Source organism: Rhincodon typus, chromosome 33, assembly GCF_021869965.1.
Source record: "Rhincodon typus isolate 14 chromosome 33, sRhiTyp1.1, whole genome shotgun sequence".
Lineage (NCBI taxonomy): Eukaryota > Metazoa > Chordata > Chondrichthyes > Orectolobiformes > Rhincodontidae > Rhincodon > Rhincodon typus.
Window position 1 is genome coordinate 3,761,568 of NC_063364.1, and position 26,895 is coordinate 3,788,462.

At 38.5% G+C, this 26,895-nt stretch overlaps 1 non-coding gene across 1 annotated transcript in view; it reads left to right on the forward strand.

Moving 5' to 3' along the window:
• Window positions 1-12,006: 12,006 nt before the first annotated feature.
• The window catches only part of LOC109936373, a 31,578-nt gene continuing 16,689 nt past the window's right edge, over window positions 12,007-26,895 (forward strand). Inside the window, exon 1 of the transcript XR_007265420.1 lies at window positions 12,007-12,188. This is a non-coding gene — a transcript (uncharacterized LOC109936373). The remainder of the gene's footprint in view (window positions 12,189-26,895) is intronic.

Here is a 26,895-nt window from a genome sequence, read left to right on the forward strand (position 1 = left end):
ACCTTGTTTTCTCAGATTCTCCAGCATCTGCAGTTCCTGCTATCTCTGACTGATCAAATAGCCTGTTTTTGGTAATTTGTTTCAGCGAAGATTGTTGGCCTGGATAATTCCATTTTAACCTTCAGCTAATATCATTCAGCAGAGGAAAGTATATGGGACCTTGATTTGCCATTCCCTCTAAAATGCAGCGTCCTAAACTTTCTTTGAGAATTCTGCTGTCAGTTTCAATTCACAACCTTTTTATTTAGAGTTACCACCAAGCCACTGTATTTAATCTTCCATTTGATTTATTTGACCTTTTTTTTTAATTGCTTTCAACCATGCTTGGTGTTGTGTACTGGTTCATCTTCAATGAAGAAAACAAAATGTAACTAGAAAAGATAACTTTAAATTTAGTACTTATGAATTGTCAATAGCTTTGGTTGTTGATTTTTTTTTAATCTGAATCTCTTCTAGCATTGACACCTAGGTGCTCAACTAGGGTACATACCAGTTAAAATAAGGACATCTCAATGTAGATTTGCAGCCCTTAAGAAGGGTAAGTTCACAGTTAAGTATCATTATCAAGTGTTGTATTATAAGAATCTGCAAATCGTTGCAGCTTCCCTATACAAAGCACAAGAAATCAAGTTGACCACAAAAGGTATTCATAGTATTGGAGTGAATAGATTGGAAGAAAATTGGTAAGATTCTTCAGTCTGAATTCTCCCTTACTGACCAACCCATGACGCCTGATTTTGGCATCTGTCTGCATTCCTCTTGCCTGTAATTTGGAAATGCCTGGCACAAAACAATGAGTTACTAAGCCACTTTGAGCTGTTTCAGTGATTCCAGCTCAGTTGCGGGGTTAGGCATTTCCGATCCACTGCAGTTTTGACCGTGATAGGCTTTTAAAGATGCTGCTGGTTCACACTACCTTAGGTGTTTTAAACCATGTTCTGAAGCTGGGAACCTTTTGGCAATGAAGTTAGGTATTGAGAACTTCACACATCGTCATGAAATACTATATGATAAATTATGTTTTTAATACATGATTGATGCCAGGGCATTGTTTTTTAATAGTGGTCATTAAATTGACCAGAACTCTGAAACTTTGTCAAGTTTTCAGCTGGATTAAAGTACTGCATCCATTGGATAAAGTGCTTTTCTACATTGGACAATACTGAAATTTAGATTTGTATGGCAGTTGTCCTCCGTGGCTTTAAATCTAATTCGCCCACATCTTTTACTATTTCGAAGTTTTGATAGATGGCTGAACTTCAGGCAGCCTTCAAAAGATTTAATGTATTTGGCTGTAGGGGTTTTGTTGATGCAGTTATACGTTGGGACCTTATTATGAATGCATGGTGAAGCTAAGGGATTTGGTTCAGCAAACCAAGTTGTTGTCAAGAGGACTGAGCGCATGGTCATTGAGTTTGATCACTGATTAATAGGATAATTTTATAAAGTGGCTTTTTAATACAAGTGTTAGTGAGCCTTGCACTGATTTACTGATCTGGGCCATTGTCCCAGTGAACAGAGATGTGACTTTTAATCTGCATCAACCAGCTTCCACTCCTGTCAAAGGCCTGCTTCTGGAGGCGCAGCCTATTTTCCAGCCTACCTTGCTTCCCCACCATGAAGTTAGCTTGGGTGGGCAGGAGGAGGGATTATAATGTCAAAAAATGACCCAACTCCTGCCTTGCTCCTTGTATCTCAGTTGTATTTACTTCAGTGATGTGGTTAGTATTAGTTTAACAAATCAGCTTATGAAACAAACTTCTTTGCCTGGAGATGGAGTTTTGCTCTGGCATCATTTTAAGTTTTTATTTTAATTGTATTTAAAAATGATTTGGATCAGTGGGATTGCATGGCGTTTTTTTGACGTCCATCAATGTGTATTGAAGGCATAGTACCCTATATCAATTTGTATTTACCAGGTCATTGTTGCTTTTTGATGGGATGGGGCAGGTGTAACTGTCTCAGCTTATTAAAATGCTGTTAGAGCAAAAACTGTACTGGAATTTTGGAAACACTTCACCAATGCACAGCATTGACTGCGATGTTGCTATATCTATGTAGTAGATGCAACCAACAGTTATGCCTTGATTTCCGGTATAAAATGTCCTTTTAACAATGTGCCAATAACTAATTACTGCCAGTCAATCTCTCTGACGCTAAAGACGACACTGTTATATTATACTTTTACTAGTGTTTTAAATACTGTAAGGCGATGCTGGATGTTCATGCTCAGACAGCTGGTCAATTTGCTGTACAGCAATAAATTTTGTAAAGCCTGCTGGGATTTGGTGAATGTGCTGAGAAGTGGATGAGGCAGTTAGCATTACTAATATAAAAGAGGTAGCATGTTGCTGAGAGTGAGTGGACAGCCAAACAACATAGTTTGTTGCAAACAAAAGTCTGGGAGTAGGAGATAGGAGTTTGGGAAGTTTAGTTTTTGACTATAACCGATAACTAATGCAAATGCATCCAAAAATGTTATTTGTTCAAACATTTAAGAAACATTATGCCCTCCTAAATGAAATTCATTGAGCAGGAAAAGCATTCTAGGGTTTGGAGTGCAAACCTGCCTGTGATTCATGGATCTATTGAAGGATTGGAATTGCCATCATCTAGGTTCTATCTTGCTATAAGAATCCAAAGGTTATATGATGGTTCTCCTTTGTTAAGTTGATAATTGAATGTCCAGGACTGCTGCTTCAGCAGTGGGACAGGAAGACATTGCTGTCTGTTTTGTAACAGGTTGACTGGCTGGGTGCTAGAGTGAAGTGTGGTGGTATTTACACCAGAGACATTGATGGTAGGATGGTCAGTTCATGGGAAATACTATTCTCGTTTCATTGATTAGAATTTTCCTCCCAACAACTCATCTGATCATAAATCCTTTATCATTTCTAGACATAATAGACAGGTATCTCCTATACACAAAAAGCAGAACAAATTCAACCCGTCAGATACCACCCCAACAGTCTACTCCCAATCAGTGATGGAAGGAGTCATCAACAGTGCTATCAAGCAGCACCTGTCAACAACAGCCTGCTCAGAGACCCCCAGTTTGGGTTCTGTCAGGACCATTCAGCTCCTGACCCCATTAAAGCCTTGGTTCAAACATGGACAAAAGAGCTGAATTCCATGGGTGAGAGAAGAGTGACATCAAGACAACATTCGATCAAGTGTGGCATCAAAGTGCCCTAACAAAACTGGTGTCAGTGGGAATGGGGGGCAAACTGTCTGCTAGTTGGAGTCATTCCTGCCACACAAGATGGTGTGATTGAAGGTTAGTCATTTCAGTTCTGGGACGTCTCTGCTGATGTTCCTTAGGGTAATCTCCTAGGCCCAACCATCTTCAGCTCCTTCATCTCCACATTCCCTCCATCATAAGGTCAGAACTGAGATGTGCAATTATCAAACAATTTTCAGCATAATTTGCGACGACTCGGATACTGAAGCAGGTCATGTCCAAATGCAGCTCAACCTGAACAACATTCAGGCTTGGCTAGGTCAAAAGTCACATGACACCAGGTTATAGTCCAACAGGTTTATTTGAAATCACAAGTTTTCTGAGCGCTGTCCCCTCGTGAAGTGAAGAGAGCACCCAAGCACAGACTTTATAATCAGAGAGATAAAAGATCACATATGGTGTGAGTGGAGTGTCGATAGGCTGAATAATAGTTCTCTGCAGGTGTTCAAAAGTGAGTAAGGTACCAACAGCTGGATAACCAGTGAAGAAATGACCTATGATTTGATTAATTGAGGCAGAGAGATAATTGCAAAAAAAATTATAAATAAGGTGGTACTGGAGACAAACCAAATGACTGGAATAACATGCTAGGTATAAGAGTTGCATGCTGAGGACTAACCAAAGTAACTAATTAAGATAGAGAGATCATAACAAGTTATCAAGGTGATGGTGTTAACACAGGACAGTAAGGAAGATTTTAAAGAACAGTGTGGTGGGGTCACATGTAGAACAACATGAGACTAAGATCACGGTTGAGGCAGTCTTCATGGGTACGGAACTTGTCTATCAGTTTCTGCTCTGCAATTCTGCATTGTGTGTACCTCGACAGCAGCCTTGGGGGATGCTTACCCGAAGATTGGAGGCTGAAAGTCCTTGACTAAAGTTTTCCCCAACTGGGAGGGAGTGTTCCTGTCTGGAGATTGTTGCACAGTGTCCATTCACCCGTAGTCTTAATGTCTGCATGGTCTCACCAATATACCATACCTTGGGGCATCCTTTCCTGCAGTTTGAGGTAGACAACATTGGCCAAGTCACATGAGTATCTGCCATGTACGTGGTGGGTAGTATAGCTCATGAAACTTGCCAGCAGTCCGGCCAAATTAGCTACTTAATTGTGCACTATCTACAAGAAGCACTGCAGAAATTTAACAAAGGTCCTTAGACAGTTGCTTCCATGACCACTTCCATCTAGAAGCACATACATGGGAATATCACACGTGCAAATTCCCCTCCAAGCTGTTCACCATCCTAACTTGGAAACATATCACTGTTCCTTCACTGTCACTGGGTCAAAATCCAGGAAATCCCACCCTCGGCATTGTGGTCAACCTATGCCATTAGGAATGCAATGATTTAAGTTTGCAGCTCATCACCACCACCTTAAATGCAATTAGGCACAGGCAATGAATGCTGGCCCAGGCAGCGATGCCCTCGTCCCAGGAGTGATCTTATTTAAAAAAAAGAGGAGGCATGATCAGTGAGTCCACAGGTGATGCATACATTGGTTTGTGATCAATAATGAGGCAGACAGCTTTGGAACAAAGAATGATGTAGACTGGCTGGTTAAATGGCTAGAGCAGTGGCAAATGAGCTTCAATTCTGGTTTGACCTCTGTTTCTTCTGCCAGATATCCTAAGTATGTGTCCTCCTTTTACCAGCCTTTCTGCTATTGTGCTATCTGTGACTGTTGATTGAATGTATTAAACTTTTAAAAGAGTGCTTTACAAATCAGTGATCCTGTGTTCATGGTAGCTACCTTTAACATACAACTGCAATATGATCAGAAGCTTGACAGGATCATTTTGGAACCCAACATAGTGTCTGTTCATTAGTCATAGTCATAGAACCTGCAGTGTGGAGGTAGGCCATTCAGTCTACACTGACCCTCCGAAAAGCATCCCACCCTAGACACAATGGGCAATTTAGCAAAGCCAGTCTACCTAACCTACACACCTTTGGACTGTGGGAGGAAACCAGAGCACTTGGAGGAAACCCACACAGACATGAGGAGAATGTGCAAACTCCACACAGTTGCCCGATGGTGGAATCAAACCAGGTTCCTGGCGCTGTGAGGCAGCAGTGCTTGTCACTGAGCCACCGTGCCGCATTGTTGTGTGTGTTTTGTGCTCATCTATTTAGGAAAATTCTTGGACTGGAATGAGAAAAATACTACAAGTGTTCAAAACTGCAAAGAGTTTTGAGCCTTTTACAAAGGGCTTTACAACTTGTGAAATGTAATCAGTGTTTTAATTTTCAATCATTTGTGAAGATCATTAAAACCGTTGAACTGAATGGCTATTTTAATAATATTGGAGTTAGGCCTCTTGTGATGCTGTGGTAGTTTTGCTACGCCTGGACCGAGAAACTCTGGTGCAAGTCCCACCTGCTCCAGAGGTGTGTAATTACATCTCAGAACAGGTTCATGAGAAAATTTAGGGTTTAAAAAAATCATATTGGAGTTATGTTAGGGTGTAGATTTACCCTCTGTAGGATATTTGACTGTGGACAAATTACTTCTAATCCAACACTTGCTTTGAGGGTTTGACTGTTACAGAAATGTTCCAGAAGATTTGCATGCATTTTACTACGCTCTTTTAGATTGTGATATATCATTGATGGATAATTTGCTTTGGATTACAGATCTGAATTTGCCTTACCCCAAATCCCGTTTCAGATGTTGGGATTGATCTATAGAACAAAAATAGCTTCTTTTTATATGGATGTCTGATTTGATTTCAGTCAAACTTCATTTTCTTGCAAGTGAGAGCACACAGCTGTTCTGTGTTAATTGACTTACGAAAACATTAATCCTTTAGTATCATCTGATTTAATATGGTGCTTAAAATGAAAGTAAAGAGAAAGGTCAATTTTCACTTAAATGGGAATGATCAACTCCGGAATGTTACCATCAGTTTAAAAAAAAATCCATTTTGATGACATCCAAGAGGATTGTCAAGGGCCAGAATGCACGATAGTACTCATTTCTGAAGTGATTCCAATGTGTTAGTTATAAGGCAAGGGATGACTGATATTGGTCCGTTAATTTAGCAAAAAATCTTCAGCTGGTAGTCAATATTACAAAATAAAATGACTGATTTGTTAACAATTTACCATAGTAATTTACCTTTGCTATAGACATTAAAATGGTACCTGAGAGGCCCTCTGTTTTAGAGTTCTGTCTGGCAGCAGGTTTGTCATACAAGTAGTTTTGAGACCAGAAAGCACCATAGGCTTGAAAGATGGAGAAAAAGCAGTGACTGTCATTTGGATGTTACCCAATTCCTATTCTGAGCTATTCCATTTTTCTATACATAATGTTCATAAAAATGCAATTTAAGAGATTGCAAAGCTCTTTAAGACCATTTAAAGTCTATTTATACACCTGTCAAGAGCCTATTACTGCTGTTGAAATGAGATCCGAAGAGTGTTATGATTTCAATACAATGTTTTCCTCTCCCCTCTCATATTTCACACTTAGCCTGATATATTTTGCAATTTATGCATAACTTATCCTTTTGCTGTCCTTTTAAATAAGAACCACTGGAAGAAATCAAGCTTCTAACTGTTTACATTACCCACCAACATGAATCTTTAAATAACAGCATTTCCCAGTCATGAAGTTGTAGGGGTCTATCACACAGGAAAAGGCCCTTAGGCCCATTGAGTCTGTGCCAAACAAAAACAGCCACCTAACTATTCTAATCCCATTTTCCAGCACTTGGCCCGTAACCTTGTATTCCATGCATTGCAAGTGTACATCTAAATATTACTTAAATGATATGAAGATTTCTGCCTCTATCACCTTAACAGGCATTGAGTTCCAGATTCCCAGCACTCTCTGGGTAAAAACGTTTTTCCTTATACCCCCTGTAAACCTCCTGCCCCTTACCTTAAATCAATGCTTCCTGGTTGTTCATCCCTCTACCAAGGGGAATGGTTCTTCCCATCTATATATTTCAGTCATGTACCCCCTCGGTCTCCTCTGCTCCAAAAGAAGCAACCTCATCTATCTAATCACTCTTCATAAATGAAACTCTCCAGCCCTGATAAGTCTCCTCTGTACCCTCTCCTAGGCAAACGCATCCCTCCTATAATGTCGATACATTACGGTCTTTGCTTTAAGATCTGTATTACCTGTTCAGGGGTTGAATTTTCTTTCCTCCCATAAGGTCTCCTTTTGAAATTTTCTTGAGGGCTACATTTTGATTTTTGAGGGGTTCCTTTCTCATTCTCACCAGCTCTTTTATTAGGTAAGGCAGTCATGCTGTAGGAATACCATCTGTATTGGTGATAAATTTTGCTCTGTGATTTCCTTATTGGGATGCATTTATTATTTAATTATTTGTTTTTAACTTTAACTTGAAATCTGCATGCCAGATTCTAGTATTCAGTTTCTCATAAATTACTTCTATAAACAAGTTAATAAGTTTGTGTTGAATCAGAGATAGTAGGAACTGCAGATGATGAAGGGTCTAGGCCCGAAACGTCAGCCTCTCTGCTCCTATGATGCTGCTTGGCCTGCTGTGTTCATCCAGCCCTGCACCTTGTTGTCCTTAAGTTTGTGAACTTATTCTAAATTTCTTTTACTCCAACCTCAAAATGAAACTTAACTAATTGACACAAGGTAAGTTATTGAGAGTGCATATCATATCTACAGCTCCTTTTAAAAAAAAAAAAAAAAAAATTCAAGAAATTTGTACCATTCCCCATTTTGAAATTGATGAAGGAAAAAAGATTTAATTCCGTCAGCACTTGGGTTCTTCAGCACTTTAAACGCGTCAGGATGCTGACTTCTAACTGCAACAAGAGGACTTCATACAAATTGATGCTGTAACTCCAAGCTGACTATCAAATAACAAATAGCACAAGACCCAGACCCACACCTGGAGTCCTAACCTCCTCATTAACCTGCTTCTGCAAATTTTCTCTATTTCTCATCTCTCTTAAAAAATTCCTCTGGGCGCTTCCACTGCAAAAAGGTGATAAGTCAGCCAATAACCAGATCCTATCTGTCCCAGCCTCATTGTGAGACTCTGGCTACCACCATTGCTTTTTTTTTTTGTTTTGTTTACGGCAGCTTTTCCCTGGCCTTGTCATGATGTGTAAAGATGCAGCTGAGTCTTTTGCATAGAAGATGAGCTAAAATAATTGCTCCTAAACTTCGTTCAGAGTTTCAAACTTCAGGATTTGCTGTTCTTCCAATCATGTCTTTTGGCTCAGAGTGAGCAGCAAGGACAAAACCTGTGACTTGAGCATGGGAGAGACAGCAAGTGTGATTGAACAGGCCACCATTCTCTCTGTCCTGCACCATTATTCCAATCCAAGCGGTGCATTATTTTTCTGCGTAGAATGATGACTGCACTTTCAAGTGTTCAGCTCCATTTCCAATACAAGGGAACTGTTTGGGGGAAAGAAATTTTATCAGGGTGTCTTTCCTTTCACTTTTCACCCAACTTTGATTTCTTTTAATGCTATTTTGTACTTTTGAGGTTAATTCATCCAGTGTCCCTACATAATGTGAACCCTGTTGGGGTTTTGTAGGTTTTTTGCCTAGTTTGATATGTAGCATATTATAGGATTCTTTTGGATTTTTTTTTGAGTAAAACTTGTCCGTTACTTAATTATCTATACCTCTGAACTGCTGGAAAGTAGATCCGTGCGTAAGGTGATGTCTTTTGGGCATGTGGGCATTGCTGGTGAAGCCGATATTGCCCTGCTCTAATTGCCTAGGTGGTGTCTAGAAGTCGGCCACAGTGCTGTGCCTCTGGAGTCACGTCCAGGCCAGCCCAGGTAATGGTGACATATTTTGTTCTCTAGAGGACTTTAGACTTTGTAACAATCGACAGTGGTTGCATAGTTGTCATGAGAGCAGCTTTTTGTCTTTTGCCATTTGACTTGAGATTTGAACCCATGTCCCCCCAGAACATTTGACTGGGTCTCTGCATGACTAATCCAATGACATCAGCACTATGCTACTGCCTTCCTCAGTTACTTCATTGCAACACATTTGGTGCCTTCTGCCATCTCTGAAGCTGCATTTTTACATTGTTTTGAAGATATTTTAGTCATTTGTGTTACTTCAAGTTACCTGCTGTAATGTGGTTTGTGATTCCTTCACTGTGTTTAGTATTGATTTGATTTGATATTTAATAAAGCATGCCACTAATCCAATTTCTCTAATATTTACTGAAGGAAAATGTGGTTTGGATTGGAATCCATGCAAACAGTGCATGTCGGCAAAATATTTCCACTGAATATCAGAACAGCTACAGAATTTTAAATAAGTCCCAACATAAGCTTTTTGTTCACCTTCTGATTCATTGCTGAAATCACTTTTACAGGTATACCAAATTTATCGGACAATTCTGAAAAACACGTTTTTTGTATCCTATTGGAATGTGACTGCTTTATCCCTTGTTCCTGTTTCTCATGTTTGTCTTTTTTTTAGTGTAAAATCATGCTCCAAATGAGGCTGTTTCATGAATAGTGTGAGAGGAAAAGGTATTTTCTTAAAATCCAGTCTTCAATCTTCATTTGTGCAGTTTGTTTACAATATTTTATTGGCAATCAAATTGTCTAAAGTGGTTAAACTGCACATCCATTTTTCTTATTCCTTTCTATTCACCATCATGTATGTAAACATTTAGTTTATTTTTGCTTTTGGGATATAAATATTTGTGTACTGTATATAAATATCAAGAGTTGGCTCCTACCAGTTTGTTTTCTTCACTACTTGCATCAGTTGCTTTTGTGAGTACAGGAGAAATTTTCAGCAGCACTTTCTTCAGTACATGGGGCAGGCTGCTTTTCATACAATGTTTGTTTAAATTCTAAGTGTGGAGTGGAAACCAAGCTTATATTACAAAGTAAGCTGAAGGCCAGTTTGAGGAACTTGGACACATTTCTGAACATGTGGAACCTTGCTTAACATTATACAGAGACTACTTGTATATGGTACTATTAATTTATCATTAACCTCAAAATGGCTGTCTCCATGTCAGTTTAGAGAACTGCAGTTTCTTGGTACAAAGTAATCATCTTTGGCTTCATCCCCCAGGTTTCTCTTTGAGTACAAATTGATATTAATTTAACACATGTCTCCAAGGGTTTAAGTTTTGGCTCCTTTGAAAAAATGACTATTTACCTTTTCCTAAGAGATTATCAAGGAAGGTATTTACCACACAAAGTCTATGTTCAAGAGCCTCTTACCAAATCCAGGGATACAATTAAAAACACTGCCAGTTAGGTTCTTTATAACCCATACTTAATTTACTTATACCCAGTCTTATTTTGAAAATTCTTAGTCTTAATTGTGTAGAGTTATAATCATTTTCTTTTTGTTTGAAAATGGCACCAGATACCTGAATCATGCGAATTGGGATCCCTTGGTAGAAAAGCATATGGATTGGCATTTTTTCCATTTCAATGAAAAGGGAGGATTTCAGAGTAACGTTGAACTTAATAATAAAGAACTTGGATTCATGTAATGCCATTCATATCTTCTGAATCCACAAAGAGCTTGAAAATAAATTGTCTGCTTTTGAGGTCTGGTCACTTTAAAAGGAAACATAGCTACCAGTTTGTATGCAGCACGTTCCTCCAAACAAATGACCGATCAGTTAGTCTGCTTTTAGTGGCATTGAGGATTGAATATTGATTAGAACACCATGGGACCTTTTCCATCCCCCCTGAATAGACATATAAGTTCATTGCAATAAATGTAGGCTAGAAGATTTATGATTGTGCTCACTAAAGGTGAGAAGATACACTGCTAAGTGAGTTTTATTTTGGTCCTGTTCAACATATGAGATTTTGGGGACAGCATTAAAGTATTGTGCAACGTAGTTAAAGAAAAATAATGGTTATCTTAAATGTGAACTTCTTTGAGAACACAATACAGATCATGTTTGGTGTTCCACATGAGCTTGTATGTTCAAGATTGTCAATATATGGCTTGTATTGAATCATCAAAGAGAAGAGGTATTCGAATTTCTAAAACATGAAGTATTTAAATAATTTAAAGAAACATTATCCTTGACTAATTTACAAAAAAACTTTTAAAAAATGAAATCTTGAAAGTAAATAATTACATGAAGATAAATCATAGAATCCCTACAGTGTGGAAACAGGCCCTTCGGCCCAACAAGTCCATGCCGACCCTCGGAGCACCCACCCAAACCCTTCCCCCAATTAATCTACGCATCCCTGAACACTACAGGCAATTTAGCATGGCCAATCCACCTAACTTGCACATCTTTGGACTGTGGAAGGAAACTGGAGCACCCGGAGAATGTGCAAACTCCACACAGGCAGTCGCCGGAGGGTGGAATTGAACCCAGGTCCCTGGCGCTGTGAGGCAGCAGTGCTAACCACTGTGCCACCGTGCTTTATGTTCTGAGAGTGTGCAATTTGAAAGATGTTAACATTCAAGTAAAGTCATTAGCAAATGAGTGGTATTTTACATGTACATATATGTACGGGGTGTTTATTCATTTGATGAACAAGCATATCTAGATGGAGCCTTGAGGACCCCCTGAATTGAGGGAGAATGTGCCTTCAGTTTAAAAGGAAAAAGTAATATTCTGAATATCTCATACCTGGAAAAATAGAAACTTGAACAACAGACTGAAGATAACTACTACCTGTAGAACATATAATAGTCCCATCCAGGAATGGTGTGAAAATCATCACTGTGTTTTAAATAACTGCTTTGACTTGTTTTATTATTTTATTCAAATACGTGTGTCTCGTATTTTTTTTCTTTCAGGTATGCTGTCAGTCCAGAGAACATCATCCTGTATGGTCAAAGCATTGGTACTGTCCCAACGGTAGATCTTGCATCACGCTATGAATGTGCAGCTGTTATTCTTCATTCCCCTCTTATGTCTGGCTTGCGAGTGGCATTCCCTGATACCAGGAAAACTTACTGCTTTGATGCATTTCCAAGGTAAGTGTAATTGATGTTGACCTCTTGAAGTAGTGTAACTTGTAAATTTGTGCATGTAAGTTGGTAACAATTAAAATATTGGCATTTATTTTGTGCAACTGGTTATTTTAAAAAAAAAAAAATAGAGGGGGCAGCTGCACATTTTCTTTGTAGTTATAGTATGAAGTATATGCTTTAGCTAAATTTAAACTACAGAAATTAGTTTGGTATCATTCCATGCATTGTCTCCAATAGTCATCTTCCCTCGTTCTCCCATATCGGGTATTGAGTGACCAAGAAGACTTGTGGTTCAGGTTTTTGTGAAATAATTAGTTTGAATTTTAAAAATGGTGGATTTATATCCCCTCCAAACCTGGATTGCTGAGCATTAATGAGAAGTTAGTTATTAGAAAAAGCTTAATTTTTTACTGATTAAAACTTATTGAGAGTCGTGTGCATCATTCAACGACTGTGTAGTTAATTTGAACTCAGAATTGAGTATTTTATTCCAGTTCAGAGTTGCCATTAAACTTAATAAAATGGAAAATTTTGAAGTGTCATGACCATAGCCAGGACTATATGGGAAGGTTTCATTGGCAACAAATCTATCATGAATCAGTCGAACTTTTGTGCCACTGTCACCCTGGGAAGCAAGTCACAGACAAGCTGTCATTGTATCAAATGTGATGACATACCTCAACATTTAACTCATTGCTGTTTCTGAAGACACCAGTGCCACTTTATAAGATCTTTTTCACTTTGCCTTAATTTTCATATAATCATAGCCATAACTCCTTGAAATAATTGGTTCCTCTATTCATTCAGAGAATATTTCCAGTCATTTTTCAACAATAATAAAAAAATGCAGGATGGACTGAGGCATAAATGTTCTGTCAATGGTCCATGCCAGTTTTCCAAAAAAAGTGCAATTGTGGGACATATTCCTGTTGCAGCCTTTTGAATTAAGCTGATTATGATGGTTGTGGTGAAACCCCATGAACTTCAAGCTAAAGTTTTTTTCACATACAAGCAATATTATTTGTTTTACAAGCACATAATGATTTTTTTTCTTGTAAATATTTTATTTTATGTTGAATATGCCATTAACTTTCTTTCAGTAGTAAATGCAGCTTGATTTAATGGCATTGGTAACCTGGACCTAATTTTATCAGCAATTGACTAGTTGTCAGCTTCAGCCATTTTGATGGAGGGTTTCTCTCTCTATGAATTTAGTTTCTCTCGCTATTCTCTGAAAGTCACATCATTAGCTATGCATCGTGTCATATAGCTCCTTTCTTGTCCTGTTTTCCGCCTCCCCAAAGGGGGAAGTATTGCCACTCATGGGACCTCCTGGGATTCCTAGCGCTGGAGCATTTTTAAAGCTCAGCCTGCGCCAGGTCAAGCCAAGAGTTACACTTCACAGTAGAGTGGGAGGGGAACCAAAACAAAATACTTCACAGGGTACTCAAGTGATACTTCTTTGTAAATACAATGCACATTTTTCTTGCTCCTGCCTCTCCTTCCCTCCCTCCCTTCCTCAACCCCTTTCCTTGCCTCCCACCCCTCCCTCCCTCACTATGTTGTCATTGACATATACTGTGCTTTGAGAGTTGGGCATTTGGTCGAAGCGTATTCAATTTAATTGTAGCTTAACCTGCTGGCACACGTCCGTTTCCAGCATCTGTTGCCAGAAGGTGTGGGCAGTCACTGCTTAAGGAGCATGCCCGGAGGTGTTGGTGCTAGGTGTTTCAAGGTGAAAGCCTGGAGGTGTAAGCAGTGAGCTGGATTCATCAGTGTCTCTGACTTCCATGTCAAGAATTATCAAGTTTCTGTCTGCCAGGTGGAAGAAAGGAAACAGCGCGTGAGCTTATTAATAATGACATGCTAATACATGCAAGTAGCCTCTCACCACTCACACACAAGATTTCTGTTTCACTGTTCAACATTTCATTACAGAACCCAACATTTTGCTCTTGACATTGAGAATCTCATTTCTGCTAATCCCACCCAATTTTTACAACTGACCAGCTACAAACACGTCTTTCAGGGACCATGAAGATTCCACCTTCTTGAAGTGAATCATTAAATCTTTTCAGCCCTAATTCTGCCTAATATTTATCCTGTGGGCCAGAATTTAATGTGAAAGTAATGGCAAGGCAAATAGCATTCCACTATTTATGAGCAAATTAAGTAGCGACTTAAGGCAAATGCATGTAAGCAATTAAAATTATAAAATCGTAGAATCTATTAGTAGAGCAGGCCATTCAACTCATCATGCCTGTACTGCTCCTGAAAGAACTGTCCAGCTAGTCCCGTTCTCCAGCCTTAACTCAATATCCCTCTGAATTCATCACTTTCAAATGAATATCCAGCTCTCTTTTGAAATCGCCTGTGGAATCCACCTCCACCACTTTCTCAGGCAGTTCGTTCCAAATCCTACCAACTCTAAGTAAAGAAGATTTTGCTCATCTCCCTCCTAGCTCTCGAGTGACCCCTAGTTACTTACACACCGACTAATGCAAACAGAATATCTTTCAACCTTTTGATTCTTCTTTCTTTATATCACTTTTCATATCTGATTTGACATTGAATTCAATCTTTGAACTTGTACTTCCTGTTTCAGGCTGTGGTGTTTAAAAATATTTCAGACTGACTTATTAAGGAAACACATATTTGCTTGCCATGTTCTGTCAGGTCCCAGCTGCCCTATAGAAGGTATTTGTATCTCTAATTTACAGCAGTATCCAGATATAAAGACACAAGTTAAACTGTAAAGGTTAAGTCTGATGAAAAATAAGCACACCTGTTTGCCAACTGCAGCAAATTCTGACCTAATATCGTGTGTCAGTTTATTTAAGTGTGCTAGAGGGTCTCCCATTATGCTATTTTGTCACATGCTGATTTAAGGCAGAGTGTTTTATCAAAGCCACTGAATAAGTTTGCCATAAATGATGTTTAGAGTTTACACATCAGAGTCCATGATTCTGTCTTTTCCCCCTCGTGTAAACCTCTAAGCTGCATTGATTATATTTTATCTTTATTAATGTTACAAAAGGGTGAGGAGGAGTAGACTGGTTTCACTCACTTCCCTCTCCTTATTTGACTGCAACAACTTTTTTTTTAAATTTGCTCACTAATTTAATCAATGATCAACTGTTTTTGTGTTGTGAATAAAAGATGCACACATCTACAGATTTCCTTGAGCTTTTAAAAAGAAGAGAGAGTAATATTTACCGTACTTAACCCAGTCGCAGCAAAATAATAAAGACTCCAAATTTGACACATGCACACATGAAGGTTACAGGGTGGGAGGATCAATTTAAGCAGTTTAAAGCCCAGTAAGGTTAAAGTGACATAATTCTCATAGGTTAATATCTTGAATGGATCCAGGCTGGGTTCAGTAGTGATTCCAGTTGCAGCAGTGAGACAGATTAAAGATGTAGACAGATTATTTTTTGTTCTTCAAGATACAACAACTGCTGGTTGATTTGTTTTTTAAAAAAAAATTCTGCCTGTGATGCATGGTTAGTCAAAAATGTAGGCAAGGTTTGAATTTGTAGAAATAGGTGGAGAGAGAGAGAGAGAGAGAGAGAGCGTGAGAGAATCCTGTAGGAATTTTGCTTCTTCGGCATCTCATTTGATCATGCGCTTACCTGCAGAGGAAAATAGTTGCCTAAATGTGCAAAGGGTTGGCTGTCTTGCCAAATGACAGTCTGTACAACTACATGGTGGTCCAAATATGGTTATGTCTACTGAATTCTATTGCATGTGTTAGATTATGTTTGGGCACATTCCTTCTATAACCAGAGTCCCATTATCGGCGTGACTACATCTCATAGTAATTCCCAACCAGTTGGATATCCAAATGGTTGTCAGGTATCCAGGTAGTGTGTTTTGTTAAAAAGAAAAATGAAAGCTCCTATTCGTCTTCCTTCCTGGTACTTGTTCCTAGTGAGACTTTGCCAATAGGTTGTCTCCATCTCAATGATTTTGGAATGTAGAAGGCACAATGATGCAAAAGTTCAGTCGTTTTTAACTTTAAGCTACTAGAATGTTGCTTTTGATATAAAATATAAAGCATCAATTCTGCAACAGTTAAAGTCAGTTTCCAGAAGTGGTAAGCAACGTATGGCAGTAATAGATATGTGTCATTTGAGTATATTGTGAAGGGATGGATTGTGGAGTTTAATAGCTCCTATGAAGAATGCTGATTTTCATAGCATGATTGGTTAGTGACTGTAATGTAGAAATGCTACACAAAAGCATTAGTAAAAGTGGAGTCAATGGAAATCAGGGAAAATGCTCTGCTGCTTGGAATCATATTTGGCACATTGGAATATAGTTGTGCTTATTCAAAGTCAGTTACCTGTGTTCCAGTACATTGCTCCAAGAGTTCCTCAGGTTAGTGTCCTTGACCCAACCATCTTCAGTTATTACACCAATGACCTTCAATCAATCATAAGGTCACAAGTGTGGGTATTCACCGATAATGGCACAATGTTCAGCAACCTTCGCAACTCCTCGGATACAGAAGTGGGCCCTGTCAAATGCAGCAATAGCTGGGCAATATCCAGGTCTGAGCTGAAAACTGACAAGTAACATTTGTGTTATACAAATGTCAGGCAATGACCATCTTCAACAGAGTCAGCGTGGCTTCATGAGGGAAATCACGCCTAACTAATTTATTAGTTTTTTGAAGAAGTCTCAACCAGAGTCGATAGAAGGAAACTTAGAGACGCATTGTATTTGGACTTCCAGAAGTCATTCGACAAGGTACTTCACAAAACATTAAGACGTAAGAGTCCACGGTGTTGGAGGTAGTATATTGACATGGATAGAAAATTGGCTTATAGGCAAGAAACAACGAGAGGTTATTTTTCAGGTTGGCAACCTGTGACTAGTTGAATTTCACAGGATAAGTGCTGGGACTGCAACTGTTTACAATAAATATTAAAACTTGGAGTAAGGAAATGAATGTACCATAACCAGATTTGAAGATGACACAAAAATAGGTGGAAAGGCAGGTTACGAGAAGGATACAGGTAGTTTAGAGATATTAATAGGTTAAGTAATAGGCAAAAAACTGGCCAATGGAGTATAATTTGGAAAAATGTGAAGTTCTTCACTTTGGAAGGGAGGACGAAAAAATAACAAAATTTAAATTGAGAAAAACTGCTGAAAGCTGCAACACAGGGACTTGGGAGTACTACATGAAACACAAAGCTAGCAGACCAGTTCAGCAAGTAATCAGGAAGGCTAATGGAATGTTTGCCCTTATTTCAAGGAGGTTGAAGAATAAGAGTAGGGAAGTCTTACTGCAACTGTACAAGGTGCTGGTGAGACCACGTCTGGAGTATTGTGAGCAGGTTTGGAAAGGAAAGAGTTTCATTGGAGGTAATTCGGAGAAGGTTCACTAGGATGATCCCTAGTATGGAGGAATTAACTTTTCGAACAAAGGCGAAAGAGGTTGAGACTTACTGACTGGCATTTAGAAGGATGAAAGATGATCTCATTGAAACATAAGATTCTTAAGGGGCTTGACAGAGTAATTGCTTAGAGGATGTTTCCTGCCATGGGAGAGTCTAGTGCCAAAGGGCATGGTCTTAAATTGGTGCCCCTTCCGAGACTGAGATGAGGAGGAATTCTTCTTTGAGGGCTGTGAGTCTTTCAAACTGCTTGCCACAGAGAGTTGTCGGGGCAGAGACCTTGTATATATTTAAGGCCAATATAGATAAAACCCTGGTCAGTAGGGGAATCAAAGCTATAGGGAGAAGGCAGGAATGTCAGATCAGCCTGATCCTATTGAATGGTAGAGCAGGCACAAGGGTCCTGTTCCTGTGCTTGTTTTTTATGATCTTATGTTCTTTTAGAATATAAACATCATCCTGTGACATTCTTTTTAATTATTCACTCGTGGGATGTGGACATTGCTGGCTGACCAGCATTTATTGTCTGTCTCTGGTTCTCCTTGAGACGGTGGTGGTGCGCTGCCTTTTTGAACTGTTGCATATGCTGTAGGTTTACCCTCCATGCCCTTGGGGAAGGAATTCCAGGATTTCGACCCAGTGACAGTGAAAGAGCATCAATATATTTCCAAGTTAGAATGCCTTCAAGGGGAACTTGCAGGGGGTGGTGTTTCCATGTATCTGCGGTCCGGTCCTTCTAAATGAAAATGGTTGTGGATTTGGAATGTGCCCTCTAAGGGTTTTTGGTGAATTTCTGCAGGGCATGTTGTAGATAATACTGTTTCTGTGCGTCGGTGGTAGAAGGATTGGATGCTTGTGGATGTGGTGCTAATGAAATAGGCTTCCTTGTTTTGGATGTTGCCAAGCTTTGAATGTCGTTGAAGCTGCACCAATCCAGGAAAGCAGGGAGTATTCCATCACACTCCTGACTTGTGCCTTGTAGATGGTGGATAGACTTTTGACCATGGATTCCAGGTCCAATTGCAGCACTCCTTGGAAGTACTGAGTTTAAAAGTTGTTCATGTATTGCTGCTGTCTCAGATTCATTCTATAAATTTCTGCACTTGAGGTGGGCACTTTCACTTGCAAATAGTATGTTTTGCATGCATCATACTAAGTGGTGATCGGTGTGTTCTGTTATCAGTGCTTTGTAATACCACTGTCCCTGGCACATCTCCCCAGTTAAGTCTATTGCAGCTCAGTCTCTCTGCCTCAATGTAATAAGCTGCTTGCCATAAATAATTCTAACCATAACTGTAACCACAAACCCAATTGTAATCTTAACCCTGAAGTAGCATTGTCAAAACTGTTGATTACTGGCCGCTTGTTGCTAATTGGGAATACAAATGTGACAGATTGCATTTTTGATTAGTAACAGAAAGAAATTAATATCAGGCTGATTATTTGCTGAACCTGTGTGCTAGTTTTCTGTATTCCATGTACAAGTGCTCCTAAGTCCCTTTGCATTGCAGTACCTGAAATGTTAACTCTGCTTTCTCTCCGCCAGACCTCCTGAGTTTTCACAGCAATTTGTTTCTTTTATTGACAATGCTGGTGTCACTGCATGGCAAGTGGAAATGTCAATGCTGTTATAGGTGTTTTTCAATCTATTCATTCATCATTTCATAAAGGCTCCTTTTAGTGAGAACGTCCTAACACCCATGGCAAACTTTGGAATGCAAGTTTTTTTTATTGTTTCTGTAGGCTCAGATTTGATGAACTAGCTGTCTGTTTTAGGTGGACTGTCGCTCAATGAGTTAGATAGCGGATTAGGTTTTACCACACTTCACTTTGTCTTTAATCTCCTACTTCATTTACAAAAGCTTCATATTGTAATATCTTTGCAACTTTTATAGAATATCCATCCTATTCTACTTTGTTTAGCCCTGTTGCTATTTCAAGTGATCTTAGGTCTTTCATTGTAGTTTGACGTAAACAACTTCTTAAAAATGTTGTGCAAATAGCATTCAGTTGGATGACCACAAAGCACCAATTCCAGCAGCTATATCATCTTTCTTAACCTTCATCATAGTGAATATTCTGTAACATTGCCTAAAGATTCTTTACCATTTTATTGATAGTATCTGTTGCAAATGAATTGAAGAAACCTCTTTTAGGTATGAATATTATTTCTTCCCTTTTCTGGGCAATGTACGTAGCGTGTTCAAATGCCCAGCATTTATATGTATATGTTTCTTTTCATTGATCCTGAAGCATAGATCTCTTATTTTCTCCAGCAGATAAACAACTAAATTTGACTGCAGCTTTTCCCGGAACATGGCAGATACATAACTAATTTATTTATTTTAATCTTCACAGTAGAAACTAAGTATACTGGAGAAACAAAAATTAAGGTGAACTAACTTGATTCTGTATGGTTTTTTTTAATGGCAGAACTAAATGTTGTTAAAGACAAAGTTCTAGGACTTCCTACCCTGTATTAAAAAGACGAGGTTTAAAAAAGAAATTGTTAATCCTGACTTGGCAAAGCAGGTCATGAAGTGACCTTGATATGAAACATTGTCAATATCACTTCACCATAAGGAACGTTTGTAGACCTATTAGTTTAACACCTATTTTCAGGCATTTACCAGAATCTGTTACTGGGGTCAGAGTATCTGAACAGTTGCATGATAAATGAGTGATTGAGAAAGCCAGCCTGGATTTATAATGGTTAAGCCTTGAAGATACGGGGTAGATAATGAGAATAGATTTATGCCAATGTGATTTGTGTTATGGAGGGTAGATGAGAAGAAAATAATTCATATGATGGGAGAGTCCAGAACAAAAGGACATAACCTTATCCATCAGGAGGTAGTCTGTTCAGACATGTTGTCAAAAGAAATCTCGTGTAAAAAAAAAAGTAGTGGCTATATGGGATTCTTTTCCCCACAATGTTGTTGAGGTTGGGCCAGTTGTATTTTAAAACAGATTGATAGCTTCTGCTAGGACATTAAAGGTCACAGAATCAAAGTGGATTGATGAAAATAAGATACAGATCAAGCATGATTTAATTGTATCACAGGGCAAAATGACCTTTTTATTTGTTCCTGCATTCCAACAAACAAATATATAAAGCCTTTCTCAGAAGTACGAAAACAATAAGGCAGTGATGGGGAGGATTTCAACTGCCCTAGTAGTAACTGGGATAGAATTGATGTGAAGGCACTGAGGGAGCAGAATTCTTAATGCATTAGAGAGAATCTTTTTAGCCAGTACATGCAAGCCCAGCAAGAAAGGGGGTGGTTCTGAACTTAGTTTTGGGAAATAAAGTTGGGCATGTGAAAATATCAGCTGGGATACACTTTGGTAAAAGTATCACAGTTCAGTTATATCTAGGGTAGTTGTTGAACAGGAGGAAGAGACCAGGAATAATAATTCTCAATTCATTAACAAAAACAAATTTTACTGAGCTGGCATATAATTTATCTGAAGTAGACTGGAAACAGCTACTTGACAGTAAATCAGTTTTAGATCAGTGGGTAGCTTTGAAGTCTGAGATGGTGTGTATTCAGATAAAGTTCATGATTTATTATTTGGAAATTTGTGTTCTAAAGAAGGTAATGCCATATATAGCTTAACATTTGATTGTAGTTTTATATTGTGTAGTTTGAAAAGCGAAGGACCTAATGTTAATTTCATTGTTTAGTTCTATGAATGACACTAGGGTGTCTGAAATTTATTTACATGCATCTAAATGAAGCTTTTAAAATAGTTGAGTTGATTCAGTGGCTTGGTAACACGAATGAAAGAGGGGGAGAAAAGGACAGTTGCACAGAACAAGGTGTCCTATGACACAAGAAGATAGAAACAGTTTGACTTTCAAGAGAGCCAACAAGAAGGTCTGTGTGGGCTGGTTCTTTTCAGGGAATGTGTATGCTTTTTTCAGAGGGGGAAAAAAAGCCTATACTAGCAGCAGTGCAGTTTAGCAGTCTTCAAAAATAATTAGTGCAGGAGAAAGAATTTCTGAGAACCTCCAGAAACCAACTGCAGAAGAGGAGTTTGAGGGATTTGTATTAAGAAATAAATGAGCTGTTTCAGCAGTTTAAGGGTCTCAAGAAGAGACATTAACTAAAGAAACTAGCATCAAGCAAGTACAGAAGTGTGCCAAAAAGAAACCAAGTACAATTGTATCAATTGAAGGAGGCACTTCTAAGTGGAAGCATGGTGTCCTTTTACTGAGGTCTGACTTCTATAAGATGGTTGAATCTTAATTTTTGATATGTAGTATGATAATTTTAGATTCCAGTTTCCAAAATTGTAAATTAAGGTAAATAGGTTTTTGTTTAATTTTGAGAAGATGACATTTTTTAAAGACATCAGAAAGTCACTTTTGAATTCAAGCATTATTTTCAAGAAAGCACATGACCTAAGCTTAAGTCACCTGGAAGGTTTTGGCTAAAGGGTGTTTACTATGTTGAGTTTTCTGATGGCAGAAAAGGACATAGCCCAGGGCCACTGGCAGGTTGAGATCAGAAGAAAAAGATTCATACCAACAGAAGAATACCCAGTTTTATGGCAATCTTCAGGCTGGAATCTTTAGCTTTTTCTCATAAGTTTCAGCGAGAAAAATCAGTGAATTAGCTGATGTCTGTGTATGGAAAGAATCACATCTAGTGAATGTGCAGATCGTCCAAAGGAAGACACTTGCAACCTCATCAGTTGAGTAAAAATTTAAACAATTAAGATAGGTATGATACTTAATTAGGGTTGAATATTTGTAAAGGATATCTTTTAAAGGAAAAAGCATTGAAGTTTTCTTTATGCTACTTAAAATAATATCCTTCAAACTTTTCATTTTTTTTTGCATATTAAGCTCTTGTTCTTTTGTTAAAATTATGTCGATAGCTTTGTGCGAATGCATTCAGTGACAAACGACCATTGTAACCAAAGTCAAAAAGGCTTTTGCCAGACACAACTCGATACTGCAGAAAGCGGAGGTTGAGAGGTGACATGATTGAAGTTTATAAAATAATAAAAGGTATAGATAGAGTTAGTGGTAGTTGTCTTTTCCCTAGAGTTGGGGATTTCAAGACTAGGGAGCACATTTTTAAGTTGAGAGGAGAGAGATTTTAAAAAAGATAATACAGGCAAACTTGTTACCAAGCGAGTGGTTCCCATGTGGAATGAACTTCCTGAGGAAGTGGTGGATGAGAGTACAATTACAACATTTAAAAGACATTTTGGATAGATAAATGAATAGGAAAGGTTTGGCGGGATATGGGCTAGAAGCGGGCAGGTGGACCTAGTTTAGTTTGGGATTATGTTTGACATGGACTTGTTGGCCCGAAGGGCCTGTTTCCGTGCTGTATGACTGTGACTGTAAGCGTTAATGCATTTAACATACTTGAAAATGTGTTAATCCCCAGGTAATAGATCAAATGTATTGTAAGGGGAGTAAGAGAAGAACTAGCAGAGGCTCTGCCTGTCATTTTCCATTTCTCTGTATTTAACAAACAAGAAACTAATTCAGATCTAACTTTGGAAACGTTATTGGAAAAGTTGAAGGACAGGATGAATATTAGATGAAAGATACACAATCACCAAAGTCAGTCAATTTGGATTTGCTATGGGGATGTCATGTCTGACTGATATGATTGAATTGTTTTGGGAGTTGACAAGAAGAGGTGATAAAGGTAGAGCATTTGATGTAGTGGATTTTATGAATTTTACAGAGGCTCTTGATGAAGATCCTCATGACAGACTGTCACAAAATAGAGTCCATGGGGATCTAAAGTGAATTGCCAATTCAAAGTTAGCTCAGAGACACTATGCAAAGGGTAACGTGACAGCAAATTTTTTTCTAATGGGGTTATTTTGGACATGAATTGATTGTGGAAGTGATTACGACATTTGGGCAGGCGCTTTGGCTCAGTGGTAAGCACTGCTGACTCTCAGTACTAAGGAGCCAGGTTCAGTTCCAGCCTCGGGCAACTGTCTGCATGGAGTTTGCACATTCTCCTTGTTTCTATGTAGGTTTCATCGCACAGTCCAAAGATGTGCAGGTTAGGTGCATTGGCAACGCTAAATTGCCCATAGTGTCCAGAGATGTGCAGGCTAGGTGGATTAGCCATGGGTAATGTAGGGTTACAGGGATAGGGTAGGGGGGGGTGGATCTGGGCAGGATACTGTTCAGAAGGTCAGTTGGGACTTGATGGGCCAAATGACCTCTCCGCACTGTAGGGATTTTATGATTTATAAATAGGAAAAAATCAGTCTGTGGTTGACAAAGAAGAAAGCTGTAAACTGCAGTGGACTAGTTAGATGAATAGACAGTGGCAAATGGTGTTCAATTAAGCAAAGTGTGCATTAATGTATGTGCAGAAGACTAACCAGGCAATTGAGTACATAATCTGTAGAATACTGGGAATGTATAATGTGAATATAGCCCACTGTTAACATTCACCTTTTAAGGGTCTTATGATAGTTTCCATACCTTTGGACTAAAATCCCCTTGTTCAAATACCATCTACCATTGAAGTATATTATAAGATATCTAAACAGATTTTATAAAAGTATTATTTTAATTGGGAGTTGGGGGGTGAAGCAGCTGGGACTGAGACAGAAAACCAATGGACTCGTATGGTCAATAAACAGTATGCAAAGAAAGTCTGTCTTTTAGTTTCTTTTTGTTAGACTTCATTAACATAGAGGAACAGAGGGACTTTGGAAATCTTTCCATTGATCCCTTGAGGTGGTGCAAGTCCAGTAGATAACATGGTCAACCAGGTATAAAACTATTTGTCTTGATATCAAATATAGGAGCTGAAAAGTTTTACTGTCTATATAAAGAAATGAGTCCTATCTAGAGTACCTGTGTGGTTCTGATTGTCACACACAAAGGATGCAATTTGTGCTGGAGAGGGTACAAGAGTAGTTTTAGGAGGATGTTGCCTTGTCTGAATCAAATTTGTAGTTATGAGGAAAAATTGGATAAATTCATTTCTTTGAAATGGAGCAAGCTGAGGGGAGACCTAATTGAAGTGCGTAACAAAGCAAATGTACAGAATTATCAGGAGTAGAGATAAAGTGGGTAAGAAGGACTTATTCTCTTTGGTTAAGGAGAACATAGTTAGTTATGGTTATCATAATCATAATTTTTTTCCTCCACTGCACGTAGTCTTAAATCAAACCAATCAGTAATTACACTTTAGAGGACCAGTATACTTTCTATGCCTTTTTCTTTCTCGGTGGACACCGAGAAGTTACACTTTCCTTTCTTCCCTCTGTTCAAGTTGACTGGCTACAGTATGTATTATCTTTATTTTGTTAGCGTTTTTGGGAATGATGGCTATATGTCACTTGAAATCATATATTTCTGATTTACCATGTACAAATGAAGACTCTTCAGTACAGCTAATGTTCCCAGTCAGAAATGGCCATTGTTCATAATTTGACAGCTTCAGTGAAAGAGATCTATTATCAATTTGTTTTAAACACTGGAGTTCAAACTTGAATTAGTAGCTACTTTCATTATGACATCGATTTTAAAGTGCTGGTCCAAATATGTCAACTTACAAGTAGGCTTCCAGTTGTCACTCTGACACTTTGGTGCATAAATATTTTTGAAATTCACTCCATTCATATCTCACAATTGGATGCAAAAGCAGCCAAAGAAGTAATTTGAAAAAGACATTGGTCTGATATTTCTTCAGAGGTGGGGATGGTGCAAGGAATTACAATAGCATGAGGGCAAACCGACAAAGTCAGGAACATGATGCTCTGTCATATTTGCTTTCTTAATTTTCTGCTCGGCATCTGAATAAGTTGTTGGAAGGGAAAACTGGCAGCAGGAATCTAAAGTGGGGACATGAGGAATGGTTCCAAATGGGACGGGGAGCGAATGATAAATTAGGTGAGAATGGCAAAAAAATAGGCCATCATAGAAGGAAGAGTGTGAGAGATCAGTGCCAGGGAGTTCATGAGGAGGGAGGTTGGTAGGGAAGGCATTGGAAGTGATTGCAGTGTAAAAGTTGAAGACTTTCTTGGTTGGTGGAACACCCTGGTTCTCTTTGCCCCCAGTAGTTGCTGTAATCAGCAATCTTTAATGGAAACTGCTGTTTCCTTTATATGGCTGGGTTTCCTGAACCTTTGGGAACCTGGTTGGCAACTGTAATATTAAAATCAGGCCTCCAAATGTATGTGGCAGCATAATTTAAATATGCTAAAAACATGCTCCGTAAAGACTCTTCCAACATGAAACCTGTTGCTCTAAAAACAGCAATTGACATTCAAAGAGTTGGAGGCTCATTTTCCACCAGCCTCCACCTCTCCCACCTGTCTAGCATAGAAATACTTTTGAGGCTTTCACGTCATTGTTGTTTTTGATGCAGATGTGAGTTTCATTGCTTGCTTATGTCATCATTCTGTCAGGTGATGACCTCCGTTGTTTGAGTTATGCAATTTTTTAAAAATTACAGCTGCTTTAAAAATATTTTCTGGAAACAAATCTTTAATATGGGGGTTAGAAGGGTAAGCTTTGTGAACATATTCGCAGGAGAGAAAGGTGCAGGATGCGCTGACCTTCAATTTCTGAATTCCTAATAGAGCAATTTCTTACTCCAAATTTATAAGGTCTACTTTATATGGTAATATTACACTCTCTTTATCTTTTTTAAAAAAGGACAAAATTAATCATGTAGACATGAATTGTGGACACACAGATTTTAGTTTTATTTGCAACTATAAAATTTTCAGCCAAATTGCCTGAACTAAAATGACATGTTCTATTGGAACATATTTACAAGATATTCAAAATTCAGTATTCTCTCTCTTCACTTCATCACCTCCCACATTATCTTCCTTTTGGACATATAAAATACAATAACCTCCAGAAATTCCCAGGAAACAGTAAGCAAATTAGTGTGAGAGATAGTAGGAACTGCAGATGCTGGAGAATCCGAGACAACAAGGTGCAGGGCTGGATGAACACAGCAGGCCAACCAGCATCATAGGAGCAGAAAGGCTGACGTTTCGGGCCTAGACCCTGTTTATACCTACATAATATATCATGTCAATTTAAAAAATCATTGCCATCTAAATTTCTCAAATAATCAGAATCTTTGACGTGGACTTCACTGGCTGTCACTTCATTAGTCCTAAGATTGTTTCAACTTATTTGGTCAAATTGCATTTATATCTATCCCTTAGAGATATTTTGTTCCCCAAATTATCTTGCGCAGAATGAGAAACGAGAATTAAGCTTAATTTATTTCGTCTTTTAAAATCTGTGAATAATTTTACTTGAGACACTCCTTAAGGCT